This window comes from Lissotriton vulgaris, chromosome 1_2 (assembly GCF_964263255.1).
Source record: "Lissotriton vulgaris chromosome 1_2, aLisVul1.2, whole genome shotgun sequence".
Taxonomy (NCBI): domain Eukaryota; kingdom Metazoa; phylum Chordata; class Amphibia; order Caudata; family Salamandridae; genus Lissotriton; species Lissotriton vulgaris.
This window is the reverse complement of record NC_141686.1, coordinates 39,579,413-39,595,816: the sequence shown is the minus strand read 5'-3', so window position 1 is coordinate 39,595,816 and position 16,404 is coordinate 39,579,413.

Sequence of the window (16,404 nt, the reverse complement as noted above, 5' to 3'; positions counted from 1 at the left end):
TCCTCCCGGTTTCCGCACTATCCTGCCTCCGACCAGCGAACTACGTTACAGCAGCGGAACCGGGAGGCGAGCCTGACCACGACGGTGTGTTTTTTTCTTCGATCCCGGCAGCAGAAGCTCTGGGGCGCCTTCCCCCTCCGGACGCTGAATAGAGCAGCCTGGGTCTTTGTTTGCGGAGGCGGCCGGCCCTGGTGGTGAAGACGACGGCCATTGTGGGACGGACGGTGCTGGTTCCCATCTCTCGTCGGTGGCGCTTGCTTTCCACGACCCCGTTGCCTTTGATCCTGGGCACCGCCGCTACCGGCGCAACAAAGTATCTGGTATTCAGCCCCGGGACGGCTCCTCCGCTACATTGTTTCTCTTGGCGCCGTAGTCAGCGCCATCTTTCTGCCTTGGATTCTACAGCAGTGAGCCCAGGCTGCCGGTGCGACGAGTGCATCGGCCAGCACCACTTCACGACTGTGCCGGAATGGAGGAGGCAGCCCCAGCACCCCCAGTCTGTTTCCACCGCAACTCGACCCGGCAGGGGACTCGTCGGCTTGCTGAGGGTGAGGATATACGACCAGTGGGACTGCCTCTCGTCGGCCATACTCGAGTTCGGGAGGGGGTTGCGTCCCTACCCTTTGAGGCGCCTTTGTCACTTGGAGATGTTCTGAGCGCCCTGGCCGACCTCAGGTCCGCCATGCGTACTGTTACCTGGGAATTGGGGGCCCAGATGAATGCCGCCCTGCTTGCTGCCCCCCAGTCTGTCCACATGCGGGACACTGCACCACATCCTACAGCTGCAATTCATGGCCCCCTCGCCAACGTCGCCACTGACTCACTGCGGTCACGGGACCCGGTCATTGCTGGGGTGCTGGCGGCAGCACCCCCTAAGGAACGCAAACTTTCTGGGGTGGCGAACTGGCCTGAGAGACGCCGCGAGACACCACGCTTGGGGGCTTTCTTGAGGACTCATGGCGGACCTCCGTTTTCTATCCTGGAACGGCCACTACCGGGCGGACCAGCTGCCCTCTGTGAACCATCGTGGGACTATGGATCCTCTGCTAAGATTGCGGACCACATGACTGCGTCTTGTATGGACTTTGGTGATCGTCCCCTTATTCAGCCGTGGTCCCTTTCTCTGTTCCCATCTTCCAAGAGGACTACCGTGCAGCTGGATTGTACAGTACCACCGCCTCGCAGGGGACAGGGTTGAGGCAGCCCCCTCCTGTATCAGGACTGTTTCCCGTTTTTTTGGACTGCTGGGTTGCTGACGGACTGCCGGGGGTATTGAGTATTGGTATTGTACTGGTCTTGGAGTCGGGGTAAGGGCGGCCAGGGTACTGTTTTACTTGCGTTGGATACATTTCATTGGCCCTCCTCCGGTCTTATGTGATTTGCACTCTTTCTTCTTTTTTCTTTTTCCTCTTTTGCTTTTTCTCCTCAACTTTCTCTTCTCATACTATATTTCGGGTTCTGGGGGGACAAGCACTCTGCTGGGGGGGGGGTAGGCCGTAGCCTCTGCATGTGTGTAGGGTGGGGGGGTATGTTTTAGTTCATGTTTTTTTTTTTTCTATGGTGCCTTCTTGTTATTATTTAACTTCTTCTTTCTAGGCCTGTGTTAGGTGTACTGGGGGATGGGTGGTAGCGTGATGTTCACTGTGGTGTTGCGTCTTCTTTAGGCATGAGTATAATTCGTGACCATCCTCTGGCTGGAACTTGCATGTTGCGAATTGCACTGACTGGTGAAGATATCTATTGGCGAGTCCCACCTACATGGACCTAATTTTTCTTTCTTATTTGTATAAGTACGGAACAGTAGACCTGACCTTAATTGTTGCGCTGAAAATTTTTAAAACTAACCTTCACTGATTCTGGGACACGGTAATATGGTAACTACAGTGTAACCTTATTAATGCTTGCTTGCAATGAGAGATATTACTGTGCCGCCGTAAAGTTGCATAGATGCTTAAACGTGTGCGTGGCCGGCCGGTAGGTTGTAGGCCCGTATTTGTTCTGATTTGATGCACAATAAAGGTTTTCAAAAAAAAAAAATACGTTTTACAGAGCTCAGAGCGGGTGTTGCCATTACACTCTCTAAACAGGTGCGTGTGGCAGCAGGGGGAGGGGAGACAGGAGGGGGACGGCAGAGGTTTCCCTTGTGGGAGCGAGCAGCAAGGCGCATAATTGCTAAAATATGGCGCCGCTGCTCGCTCCCGCAAGGGAATCGCTAAACGTGCACGCTTTGCCATTAAAAGCAATGCAACACGTGCACGTTTTTGCCTGCAAAAGCAAAGCGATGGCTAAAGGTCTTTTTCCTACGTAGCGCATGTGCGCTGCATAGGCGAGACCTAAAAACGGGTTTTAAGTATTTGCCCATGAGCACCGGAGCCAACCTAGATTTTTAAGACAACTATTAGTTATTTAAACTACTGTTATTTACATTCATTGAATGTAAATATTTCTAAGCTGGATACACTGGAACTCTCTCTGAGTTAGGCACTCAATATGTTTAAATGGGTAGATTGGTGTTTTATTATAAATCTCAAGCATGTCTGTTTTTCAACAATGTTCCGTTTTTTTCAGTTTGGTTCCAGGTAAGGAGAAATAGTGTGGAAGGTATTTTTGCTGGAGACATTTTTTGTTATACCTGGAGGGGAAGCTATCATTGTGGGCGTGCTCAGTCACCAAGGGCTGTCTTTCATGCAGTGACATGGGAACAGGCCTCACGGGACACCATATGTGAAAGTACCGGAAAACATACCAACAATAATAATAATACGAATAGTAAATAACAATTACCACAAAAAGTACTAGTGACTGCATGATAGGATGCATTTCCTGCATTGAGTAATCGACCTTAAGTCAATCTCGAATAAACATACACAAAACACCTCACAGGTCTAGAGACCTGTCTGATAATCTTTTTGAAGGGGCCTCTTTTTCCAAAAGAGGTGAGGTTGAGTGCTGTAAGTGCCCAGGTTACTCATTACACAATCATACACCCACCCTTTGGTAAGGGAGTGCTGCAAAGGCAAATACTTCACAATCTTGCTTTTTACAGTAATCGTAAGGTGATTCAATACAGTTTTAAAACGGCATTTTATAGCATTGCTGTATCACATACAATCTACTGATAACACGACGGATGTCCCATGTCTGGATTTAGTCGTTTCTCCAGTCCTGGTAGTTTCTTTGCACTGTGATGTGTGTACTTTTGATCTTATCTTCTAGTTATTATACAGTTCTGTAAGTACCACAATGCACATAAAAATAACACCTGACATAGGACAGCAGGAGAAATCTGCATTAACGTAGTAATCGTATCAGAGCGTTTACTTAGACGCCTCGGTGCGATCTGAGAATGCCATCGGCCATGTGGGTAAATGGCCGTATTCTAACTGTTTTTGTTGTTGTCTGGAAGTTGCAATCGAAATTTGTGTCGAGTGACTAGGGCCAGCACTAGAATGTACCTAACAGAATTCCTCTTGAGTGCTCTGAATAAGTGTCCAAGATGCATGGGACGTCCCGTCTCCATTGCTGCATCGCATGGAATGTAGAGAGCGGTCTGAGCAATCAGGTGTGGCTCACTGGTTAAAGGCAGCAGACCTGGAAGCAGAGAACGGCCCGGGACCAGGGTTCAATTCCCGACGCGTCAGGGTCGTGGAACAGGGTCAGCGGACTCGATAATTCTCGCCTCAGTGCCTACTCTAACCAGGGATCACACTCGGCAACTCTGGGCATTAGCTTGCCTCATCTCTACAACGGCCCCCCACATTCGCCGGGGATGCCTGGTTTCACCTTGGAGATACCCAGTAGGGACCATCTCACAGGGATAGCCAGGATGGGTTCCCCAGCGGTCTACAGCGCCACAACGCCTCAGGGCAGCAGTGCGCTTTACAAGACACATACATTGACATTTACATTTACAATTACTCAGTCTGTAACAGCTGATATTGGACTGCTCTGGAACAAACTATTGCAAGTTCTAGTAATAAACCAGTATAAGCAAGGTGCGGGGCGAAAATGTTGTCAAGTTATCTACTAGAAGCATTACTGGCCTTTAAGGCTGTCAGCAATATTAATGATCATTTCGAGCCCTTGTGCTGCCTTGGTCATTACCTCTACGTCCCTCGTCCTCGACCCAGTCATCACACATGAGGTATTCCACACGACGGGAAACAAAACAGGAAACGCTTTTAGACTCTACCCACCCTCCTGTCAGGTGCTATAACACACCTCACTACCAGAAGCAAATCCTGTTTTGTTTCCTGTAGGTGGTTTACTTGATGGGAGACGCTGGGGTGAGTGCCGGGCGCTTACCTGCTTCGTTTGTCCTGTGGATCCTCCTCTGCTGGGCTCTGGGGGGCTCCCATGGACCGTCGTGGGATTCCTTGGAGTGGGGCTGCTGGGCTTCCCTTTCTCCTCCTGGGCTCAGGTGACCTGTGCTGCTTGGCTTCATGGGTCTTTCTGTTTCGTTTCCTGCCCTGGTCTCTGTTCCCGCTGCTGGATGTGCTGTGGACCTTCCGAATATCCTGCTCCTCGATGTCCTTTCCTGCTGGTTCCTGAGCTGCAGGTAGGGGTTTGGGGCTGTGAGCGCTGGGCTGTTGTGTAGCGCGCTCCTCCCCTTTGGATTCCCCGATCTCGCCAGTGCCTCTTTGTCTTGTGGGGGCCCTGGCGTTGGCTCCTGAGTGTGCCTCCGGGACAAGTTGTTCACCCTGCTGCACTGGGGCGGCCGGCGGCGGTGCTTTGCCGGCTGTCTTGGCGGCGTCTTCCTGGGTTTGCGCGCATGCGCATTGTCCTCTGTTCCACCCGTCGGCAGTGTTCGGTGCCGGGTGCTGGTGTGGGCGGGCGCCCGGATGGGCTCCGGGCGCTCCGGTACTTGGGACCATTTCCTCGCTGGGCAGTGACATGCCTGTTCTGTGTTCGTACACGGTTGCGTGGCTGTGAAGATTTGACTTTGATTGCCTTTTGAAGACTGAGCCTCAGCCTTGTGCCTGTGCGGAGCCTCTTGGAGCTGCCGAGGATTGCATCCGGGGCCTCATCTATGCGAAGCCTGCTCTCTTCCGAGGGTGAGGATGTGGCCTTGCTGTTAGCGCTGCCGACTTTGGTGCTGGGATCCACGGTTCGCGGCTCGCCTGACCCACATCCGCATTGCCCCTTGCTGGTGCCTTTTTCCTGGAGTGTGTGATTAGTAAAATTTACACTGTGCTACGTCCTGCCCTCGAATGTTTTTACAGGGGTAGTTGCACGCCGGATGTTTGGCCACTGTTTTTCTTTTGGTTCAGCTTGGAGTGCTGGTCGTGTGCAATCTCCGTCATGAGGGAAGGTATTCCTCTCCTGTACCTGCTTCTTTCCTTTTTTATGGTGGGGCCCCCTCCCCTCTCCTGTGATGCGTGCCTGGAAGTGTGCTGATGCCCGGATTGGGCACCTTCTTCTGGAGTCTCTTTCTGTTCTTAGAGCTTATCTGTTGCTTGAGAGAGGGGGTGGCGCAGTGGCCAGGGCGCCTGACTCCGGACCGCGAGGTTCATGGTTCGATCCCGACGCTGGCCGCAGGTTACTCCAGCACCATGTGACTCTGGGCTATAGCTTGCTTCATCTTCCTGACGCCCACCAGTGCCTTGACGCCTATTGCTAATGCTGGATTTCATTTCCTTTCATGTACTGGGACTGGCTTCATGTCGCCCTTTTGAAAACTGTTGGGATTTCTGCCTTTTCTTCGGATTTTCTTCCTCTGATGCGGTTGCGCTGCCGGGCATGCCCATTTCCAGGGAGCTCTTGCCTATCATCCTTTCTCATGTATGGATTGACGTGGGGTTTCCTGAGGGTTCTGTGCCCATCACGTCTCTGGAGGTTATCTTGCCACACTTCTGGCGGCCTGTTGCCTCTTCTCTGCCGGTGCCTCTTTTGTGTCCTTGGTTCTGTTGCAGGTGTGGAAGGACCCGGATCTTTCTCCATGCCCTGGTTTGTGTCCTTGCTTTCTCCGTTATGGGATTTGGCAGACACTTTGCCTATTTCCGTTCCTATGGACTCTGAGGTGGCCAGTCTTGTGGGTCGTCCTTCCATGGCTGCTGGTCACATTCTGAGGGACGGTGTGGAGGAGTGGGTAGTTTCTGCCCTGTGGATGTCTTCTGCCGCTTCTCATCTGGCTATTCGTTCTGGCATTTATGGGGAGTTCGTTGCCCAGTCTTTGCTGGCCGATTTCGAGTCCCTGTTTTCGTCCATGCAGGAGGGTGCCAGTTGTCCGGAGTTGCTGGAGTCTATGGAGCGCCTGGTGGTATTTCTGTCGGCCATCACCTTTGTTTCTGTATAGAGGGCTTCTGCTGTGTCCTGTGGTTCCTCTGTTGCTGCCCACCGTGTCCTATTACTACGGGATTGGATGTCGGACGCGGCCCCGCGTTCCATATGGGGTCTGGCTTGATGCTAACCTGTCTTTTGGACCCCAGATAGACAGGGTGGCGGGCGTCTGTTTCAGCGTTTTAAAAAGTCTACGGAAGGTCCTAGTCCTCCTTCCTATGTCCGCCCGCAGAACGCTGGTGCATGCCCTAGTCACATCCCGTCTAGATTATGGTAACCTGCTGTATCTGGGAGCAACCTGTAAGGCAATAAATCGCCTTCAGGTGCTACAGAATGCCGCAGCCTGCCTTATACTAAAACTCCCTAAAAGGTCAGATTCAAAATCTGCCCTTCAGACCCTTCACTGGTTGCCAGTAAGGAGCAGAGTTGAATTTAAATCTCTCTGCACTTGTTACCGTATCCTTGCTGGTAAGGCGCCAGTACCACTCCAGAACCTAGTCACCAGGTATGTACCATCTCGCGCTCTGCGCTCCTCACATGGAGGCCTATTAAAGGTCCCTAGGGTGAGAAGGGCCCGCATGGGAGGAAGATCCTTTCGCTATCTGGTAGCGAAGAGCTCGAATGCTCTACCTCTTAATCTCCGCCTGGATCCTTCTGAATCTAGCTTCCGGAGGAAATTAAAAACATTCCTATTTTCTAGATAGTCGAGCCCACTCCTCTTTTTCTGCTCTGAGTCTCTCAGTCTCAGCGCGAGGACACGCTTTTAGCGTAACCATGCGCTTTACAAACTTCCCTTATTATTATTATTATTATTATTATATCTTTGCGGCTGCCTTTCTCTGGTGCCCGTCTGTTTGGTGACTCGCTGGAGGAGATTCTACACAGGGTCTTCAAGGTGCGCAGGCGTTTTCTGTCCTTTCGTGGTCTTCCGCCCGAGGGGATTCTTCCTTCTCTGGTGCCAGGATTTCCGCCTGCCTTCCAGTTTTCGCCAGTGCTCCTTTCGGACTCGACGTGGCACTGGACGTTCTTTCCTCCGGTTTTTCTAACATGGTCCCAGAGGGGTGCCGTGTCTGGTCTGCGGCGTTCCTGACTGGGCCGCCCTTGGGGACGTTCTCGCTGATCCCGCCACCTGGCCTTGTTGAACGGGGTCTGGACTTGTTCGTGCGGATGATCCCGTTCTTGATGGTGGCCCTCTAGATGGTTATCCCGTTGATCCAGTCGGGTTAGGTGTTCTCCACGCTCGACCTCCAAGATGCGTGTCTGCACGTCCCGGTAGCTGTGACGGTTCGGCATTTCCTGCGATTCTGCCTGGAGGGTCAGCACTGGCCATTCTGCATCCTCCCCTTTGGTCTTCGGTCCGCCCTCCGGGTGTTCACCAAGGTGGTGGCTCCCTTGGTGGCCCATCTACATCTCCTGGGGGTGTCTGTGTTCCCGTATTTGGGTGTCTGGATGGTTCAGGCTCCGTCCCTGGAGGTTGTGTCTCACCACCTTCTCTTGTCCGTGTCTGTGCTCAGGGACCACGGGTTTTTGATCAACTTGCCCGTATGTCACCTGGAGCCTGCGACCCGGAGGACCTTCATCGGTGCAGTGTTCGATTCTGTGTTGGGCAGGGTGTTCCTGCCGGACGCCCGGATTCGTCGCTTCCTATCCTTGCTGTGGTGCTTGTTGTCACGAGCCTCGGCTCCCATCCTTCAGTGGCTGGAGGTTCAAGGCCACATGGCTGCTTCTGTTTTCACCGTACCCGTGGCCAGGGTTCATCTGCGGCCTCTGCTGCGGCATGTGCAGCGGTGGGTCCCCTTTCCTGTCCTGGACTTTGCGGTTCCTGTTCCTGTGCCTCTGGATGTTGTGTCTGCTCTCCGGTGGTGGCTGGACCCCTCCCGCCTTTCCGTGGGGATGTTGTTTCGTCCCCCTCCTCCTCTGGTTGTGACCACGGATACCTGCACCTTGGGCTGTGGCACGACTCTGGCCCGTTGGGTGGTGCTGGCGCGTTGGCTTCCGTCGGAGTCTCGCAGGTCATCCAACTGGAGGGAGTTGTTTGCAGTGGAGAGGGCGCTTCGTTATATCCATCTTCGTCTGGAGGGTTGCCATGTCCTGGTGCGATCGGACTACACAGTGGCTGTGGCATCTCTAAATCTCCAGGGGGGGACCCGCGGTTCATCCCTGAAACTGGTGGCCTGTTCCGTCTCGGCTTGGGCGGAGCTTCATCTTCTGGCCCTGTCTGCTCCACACATTGGGGGTGTGGACAATGTGGTGGCGGACTCCCTGAGTCGGTGGTTTCCCTCATCTCTGTCCCTGTGTTTGGCTCCCGGGTCCTTTCGGATGCTTTGCCTGAGGTTCGGGACTCCGGCTCTGGTCTTGTTTGCCTCGGGGTCCGATGCCCTGGTGCCCCTGTTCTGCTCCGGGTCTCCAGAGGTGTGGGCAGGGGGGGGTGGATGCCATGTTTCTCCTTTGGCCCCCTTGGCTTCTCTATGACTTTCCTCCCTTTCCTTTGATTCCTGCATTTCTGCTGACGGTTCAGCGGGAGGGGGCTCAGGTGGTGGCAGAGCTGCCTCACTGGCCGAGGTGGTCCTGGTTTCCTCTGCTGCTGGGCCTGGCGATGGGGCCTCCTTGGCTTCTGCTCCGCCACCCCTCTCCTCTGAGGTCTCCGTCCCTCTCTCTGGTTCCCCTCTCCTTGGCGGTTTGGGGGTTGAACGGGTGTCTCTTGGGGCCCGTGGTCTGCCCGACCACTTGCTTTCGGTGCTGAAGGCTTCTCGTAGGTAGTCTACCTTGTCTTCCTATTCGGAGCGCTGGTCTTCTTTTTCGAGGTGGTGTTCCTCCTCTGGTTACCTTGCTGGGCCTTTAGGCTGCTATCCTTGCCTTGTGGGTCCCGGATTCCTTCCCTCCTTCTGATGGCTTGTTGGTTTTCTCGCCTTTTTCGGAGTTTCTCTCTTCTCCTTCTGGTCGCTCTTTGGTGCCCCCTTGGGGTGTCTCCTAAGTCTTGGGGGTTTTGCAGTCTTCCCCTTTTGACCCTTTGGAGTCTGTGGGCCTTGATTTTCTGTCCTGCCTGGTGGCTTTTCTGTTCTTTCTTTTGGCCTCAAACGTGCCTTGTCCATTTCTGTGGCTCGTTCTGGGGTGTTTCGCTCTTCTGACTCTCTCTCCGTGTTAGTTTGGCTTGGCTGGTTTGGCTACGGCTGCTTCCAGGCTCTCTTTGGGTCACTGGTTTATGGCGGTCTTTACTCTTGCCTATCTTGGTGCTGGTTTGCCCTGTCCGGCGGGTGTCCTGGCGCGTTCCGCTCGGGGCGTGTCTGCCTCCTGGGCTTCTTACCTGGGTGTGTCTCTTGGTGAGTTAGTCGGGCTGGGTCCTGGGCCTCCGAGTCCACGTTCGTGCGGCACTGCTGGTTGGGTTGTGCCTTTTCTGACCGGACCAGTTTTTGGTCCTGGGGTGTTGCTGGCTGTGGGGGTTTTTCCCTCCGCTCTGATTCTGTTTGTTTCTTGCAACTTTATCTTGCTGCACTCCTTTGTGTCTGGTCTCTGTTTTGTTGTGTGGTTGCCAAAGGCCTATTTTGGGCTTTGCTTTGGTATGCCTCATGTGTGATGACTGGGTCGAGGACGAGGGACGTAGAGGTAATGCTATGATTACGTATGGTAATCCCCATTACTCTTAGTCCTACTCGTCCTCGACCCAGTCATACTACCTGCCCGCCCTCCCTTTCCAGGCCTTTGGTGCTTGGTACATCAGGATTTGCTTCTGGTGGTGAGGTGTGTTATAGCACCTGACAGGAGGGTGGGTGGAGTCTAAAAGCGTTTCCTGTTTTGTTTCCTGTCGTGTGGAATACCTCATGTGTGATGACTGAGTCGAGGACGAGTAGGACTAAGAGTAATGGGGATTACCATACGTAATCATAGCAATAAGTAACAAGCTTTATTGGCTGCATTTTTGGGCAGTAATATCCATCCATCGCTGGAGGAAGTCACCTGCACTTTTTTACTCACCTATTCCCCAGGGGGGTGTGAACGCTGCTAGGCGCAAGCCAGACAAGCTTGGCACTCCCCGAAACGTTGAGCCAGATCACAGTGTTAGAACGGCGCAGCGTCAACGTGTGAAGCGAAGAGGGGCTCAGCCGCGGGGCTGGGCCCAGAGGCCACAAAAATATACGAGTGAACTATATTTCAAGTATTTCAGCGCCCAATTTGCGAGGAATGCTGCTTAACTGGTGGGAATTGGAGCTGAGGGAAGTGCTTGCCATAAATCTGCTGGCCTGGAAGCCCTGGAGAGGCAGGGTGATTTATGGACCCTCTGCCCATAAACTTTACGCTCGCAGCAGAATCACTTGAAAAATATGTTTTGGGATCCTAAAATGAACCGCACGATGAAAGCCCTGGAAGGGGAAAATAGCGGGGGCGGGGCTGAGCTCAGAACAATAACGCGCTGGTTGGAGGGCAGCGCGCGAGGCTGAGGCGCTCGTCAGAGAGTGGCAGTGTTGCTCTGCTGCTCTCGCGCGGCGACGGCATTGTAAATACCTTCTATGCTGAGGGGAATCTTGAACGCACGCGCCAGTGGCGTAGCCGGGGCGCCACGGACCATCGTACCCGGGGAAAGGCCCCCGCGTGCGCTCTTGTTGAATAGTGAAAGCCATGTTTGAATGAAGCGAGCCCCTTACGTCACAGGGCCCCGGTACCACGCACCTGTTGCACTAATTACGACCACTCCAATGGCACTCACCCCTACAAAGGACCCATCAACCAGTAACACTGGAGTGGTTGGCGCCATGGGTATCCACGCAAATCACAGACGGCCGAGCTCGGTTGTGTATAGGATGGGAGTGTTGGGAGGTGGCGTGGGGGCCACGTCAATTTGTACAACTAGCCTAAGAAGCTATGGAGCTGGAACGGAGGAAATGCCAACGGTTTGGCCTTGCAGCGCTTTTGGGGTGTTTTAGCTGAATCATATCATGTTGCCTGTTTGAAATGGAGAATTTAGGACCCTGACCTACTTTGATATTGGCTTACATGCAAGGGGGGAGGGGGTTTAGAGGCTTGCAGCAGAGTATTAGCCTTTTGGGTTTGCATTGCCCTGAAGTGAGTTATTCTTCGTCAAATGCAGTGCAGTAGTGTGGCTCACCGGTTAGAGGCGGCAGACCCGAGAGCAGAGGACGGCCCGGGACCAGGGTTCGATTCCCGACGCGGCAGGTTTCTGGACCAGGGTCAGCGGACTCGATAATTCTCTCGCCTCGGTGCCCACTCTGATCAGCGATCACACTCGGCAACTCTGGGCATAAGCTTGCCTCATCTGCACTAACGGCCCCACCAGACCGCCGGGGATGCCTGGTCTCACCCTGGAGATACCCATTAAGGGACCATCTCTCAGGGAAGCCAGGAAGGGTTTCGCAGCGGTCGAAGCGCGGAGATACTCCTCCGGGAGTCTATCCTAGCGCTATATAAACCCACAATTAATTAATTAAAAAAGGCGGTTAATGAAAGTTGAATAATATTACCATTGTTTATTATAACAAAACAAGCTCCCACTCTTACTTTCAGCAGTTGACGTTTTGCAGACAGTCTCAAGTTTGCTTGTCAGTTGTCAGCATTGACAAACACCCGCTTTTCCAACTGTACATTGGAAAGGCTAGACTTCAAGCCCCCCTGGTGGGTTGACCCAGAACCCAAAATCAGAGAGTACAGACCTTTAGTAAACACGACCCTAAAGTTACCCAAGTTAGGGAGAGGAGAGCATCGCATACAGTCCCGGGTCTTATCGAGTAAAAGGCACCAACGGCTGCCAGGTTTTTGCTGTGGTGGGTAATTGTGTACCAGTTCCTGTCTACTTTACATTTCAGGTGAACGGAAGTTTGTAATAACCGACTAGGACAGAATGTCGATTCCTCTCTCGTCAGCTGGTGCAAATGGTTAGCAGTGACCTGTCATCCAATTCTGTCCCCAAAAATACCCAACTCTTGCCCAAAACTGCTCAGAACGAATTCGGCACTGCATTTGCGTGATATGGTCCCTACATCTTTCTGGTATTTTAAGATGTTCTTGCTGTCCCTTAATCCCCAGGGCCCATCATAAACTACAAACATCAAGTACCACACTGCAGTACGAAAAAAAAGCCCGCGGGCCTGACTGCGGGAGATGTCTGTTGTAAAATGTAGAAAATGCCTCTAAAGTGTATCATCTGAAAACGTTTAAAGGCCAGTATGCACTTACTGTGCGTTCATTGGAGTCGAGATCTATGTGTCCTTGGCTCTGATACTGGCTACCCATATATTACAGTAACGCTTACACTACATTAATATTACAGCAGCACTTGCACTACTCGAGTATCACAGTAACATACTACTACACTACTACACTGATCTAACTGTAGCACACTACACTAATATTACAGTAACGCTTGCACTACACTAATATTACAGAAGCACTTGCACTATTCGAGTATCATTGTAACACACTGATTTAATTGTAGCACACCACTAATATTTCAGTAACACACTAATATTACAGTAACACACCACACTAATATCACAGCAGCACTTGCACTACTCGAATATCACAGTACACACTACTGCACTGATCTAACTGTAGCACACTACACTAATATTACAGTAACGCTTACACTACACTAATATTACAGTAACGCTTACACTACACTAATATCACAGCAGCACTTGCACTACTCGAATATCACAGTACACACTACTACACTGATCTAACGGTAGCACACCACACTAATATTACAGTAACGCTTACACTACACTAATATTACAGCAGCACTTGCACTACTCGAGTATCACAGTAACACACTACTACACTGATCTAACTGTAGCACACCACACTAATATTACAGTAACGCTTACACTAAACTAATATTACAGCAGCACTTGTACTACTCAAGTATCACAGTAACACACAACTACACTGATCTAACTAGCACACTACACTAATATTACAGTAACGCTTACACTACAGTAATATTACAGTAACACTTACACTACACTAATACTTGCACTACTCGAATATCACAGTACACACTACTACACTGATCTAACTGTAGCACAATACACTAATATTACAGTAACACACTAATTTTACAGTAACACTTACACCACACTAATATTACAGCAGCACTTGCACAACTCGAATATCACAATATACACTACTACCCTGATCTAACTGTAGCAGACTACACTAATATTACAGTAACACACTAGTAATACAGTTACACCTACATTGCACTAATATTACAGCAGCACTTGCACTACTCGAATATTACAGAACATACTACTACACTGAGCTAACAAGCGCCTTGAAACCCTCTGGGTATGTAGTGCGCTATACAAATTCTATGACTTGACTTGACTGACTATTACAGTAACATACTAATATTACAGTAAAGCTTACACTACACCAGTATTACAGTAACACCCTAATATTACAGTAACACTTACAGTACACTAATATTACAGTAACACTTACACTACACTAATATTAGAGCAGCACTTACAATACTCGAATATCACAGTACACAGTACTACACTGATCTAACAGTAGCACACTACACTACACTAATGTTACAGTAACACTACACTAATATTACATTGGGTGATATTGAACGCAAAACAGATTCTCTCTGCCCATCACTTCCAGAGTCTGACCAAAGTGAGAGCGCTTTGAAACAATGCACTAATGTCTAAATGCACGCACAAATCACTATAGTGAAAATGGCCAATCACATCACAGCGTACACATCCGTCTTTCTAGTCATACATTAGGACTCAGTCAGGAACACATAATTACCTTCTCCTTCTTTTGCATTCAGGCACTTTTACTCTAGCATTTACCACCTGCAAAATTAAACTACAAATGCCAGAATGCAAAGAAAATAGGACTGTGTTTTCTCTGCACACTTTGGGTCTCCGCAACACGCGCCTTCTCGGGCACTGGATGTGAGGGAGTTGGAGATGGGAGCCATCCTCAGGCATAATATCCCTTTCACTGATGAGTGGGAAATGACGGGGCGCACCACTTTAATTTGTATAATTGTGCCTAAGTTGTTGTTGCAAACTCAAGAAGTGGGAACAGGCTGGAATCGCACAGACCATATTTCAGATGTCTTCCCCCTGGAACATCTGGCTTCCACATCTGTGTGGAAGCGCATCTCACCCGGTAGTGGCTGAAACCGCAAGGATGCGGCCAGGCAAGCATGAGTTCACATGCAGAACTCAGCTGATGGAGAGAGGAGGGGGATGTGGGAGTTGTAGTTTTTAATGGGACCGGTAAGCATGCAACAAGAAAACTGCAATCGTCTGTCAAGCTCACACGAACAGTGATTATTCCACAGGAAGTTATGTTTTGGCTACTTACAGGCGAGGAGTCCAAGCTGTTAATGGGAAAGGGGTCGTTTAAAAAGCAGCTCAGCTCCTGGGTACGAGCCCTACCTGATCTGAACTTGTTCCTGATCAGCAGAGAATATTCAGAGCCCAGAAGAGTCATGGTCATTTTCAGAGAGAGAGACTCCAGCAACAAAGTGAAACAAGCACAAGCGCGCGCGCCTTTTGCAGCAGCAGGGGGAGGGGAGAGAGGAGGGGGCCTCCCCAATTCCCTTGCGGGAGTGAGCAGCAAGGCATGAAAATTAATATCATATGGCGCTCCGCAAGGGAATCGCCAAATGTGCACGCGTTGCCATTGAAAGCAATGCAACGCGTGCACGTTTTTAGGCAAAAAAGGGAACCGATGGCTAAAGGTCTTTTTCCTAAGCAGCGCATGAGCGCTGCGTAGGCGAGACCTAAAAAGTGCCTGTCCACTTTGTAACTTTCTTTTTCTCCACAGAATTTTTTTTTGCTTTGCAGCGAAACCCCTTTACCTACATTCCTGCAAATTTTAAGCCTGGCCGTTCCCCAATCACACCCTGAAATTAAATGTCATCATACTCTTAACAGGAATAAAGCAAATACGATGTTATTAGTGGAAAATACCTGAAAAAAAGTTCTGAATACTGACAAAAATGCACATTTGACGGTTTCACTCTCTTTTACAGAAAGGTCCACTTTGAAATGCACACAAACTCCTCCAAAGAGCACAGTTGTTCAAATGGACATTCCACCAAGCTGGCAGACTTTTTGTGTGAGCATATCACTCACTTTTTAGTCTTACAATCAGGAATTGGATTTTGATTTTGTAAAGGCCTGTGATTTGCACAACTAAATTGCACCTTTGTTGAGCAAATGGTTTGTCAATCGGGTCTGAGATGTTTAGACCAATTCCACTTAAAATCCTGACTAGAGAAAACTTGAGCCAGGTTCAAGCATAAATCCTGACTCTGGTTCAGCTCGAGATCGTGCTGGAACCTGTTATGTTATGTTATGTTATTGGTTTTTATACCGCGCACAGCTGCCCCAGCAAAGGGGCGTCCTGGCGCCAAGAAAGGTAAACACAACATCACAAAGCGCATGCAGTACAGTCGGGAAAATTAATTAAAAAGAAAAGTTTTAATAGCACGTCTGAAAAGCAGTAAATCCTCCATAGCTCGGATTTCACTGGGTAGAGAGTTCCACAGTTTGGCCGCCACTACCCGGAAGGAGCGGCCACCCATCCTGCTCAGCAAAAAACGTGGAACAACAGACAGATTCTGACCCATCGATCTCAAGGATCGAGAAGGAACATATGGGGTCAGTAAATTCGTCAGAATCGGTGGAGCTATACCTTTCAAAATTTTAAAAGCTAGGCAAAGCACCTTAAACTCGATCCGACGAGCAACAGGCAGCCAGTGGAGCGATTGCAATGCTCTAGATGTCGAGCAACGACGGGGCAATCCCAGTACCGCTCTTGCGGCCGCGTTCTGCACACGTTGCAGCCGCATGAGTTCTGCCTTGTTCACACCTGCAAGTAAGACACTGGCATAGTCTATCCTGGATAGGATCGAAGCCTGGACTACAAGCTGTCTAGTAGGGGCATCAAAAAATTTGAGCACCGGCCTGATGCCCCTGAGTATGCCAAAACAGGAGGCAGCCACCCTCTTAGTTTGGCAGATGAAGCTCAATGTGGGGTCCAGCCATACCCCGAGGTTTTTTATCTCTATGGCAGGAGAAGGTATCGTTCCTAGCTCAGGGGGCCACCAGTTGTCGTTCCACCATCCAGGTTGCTTTC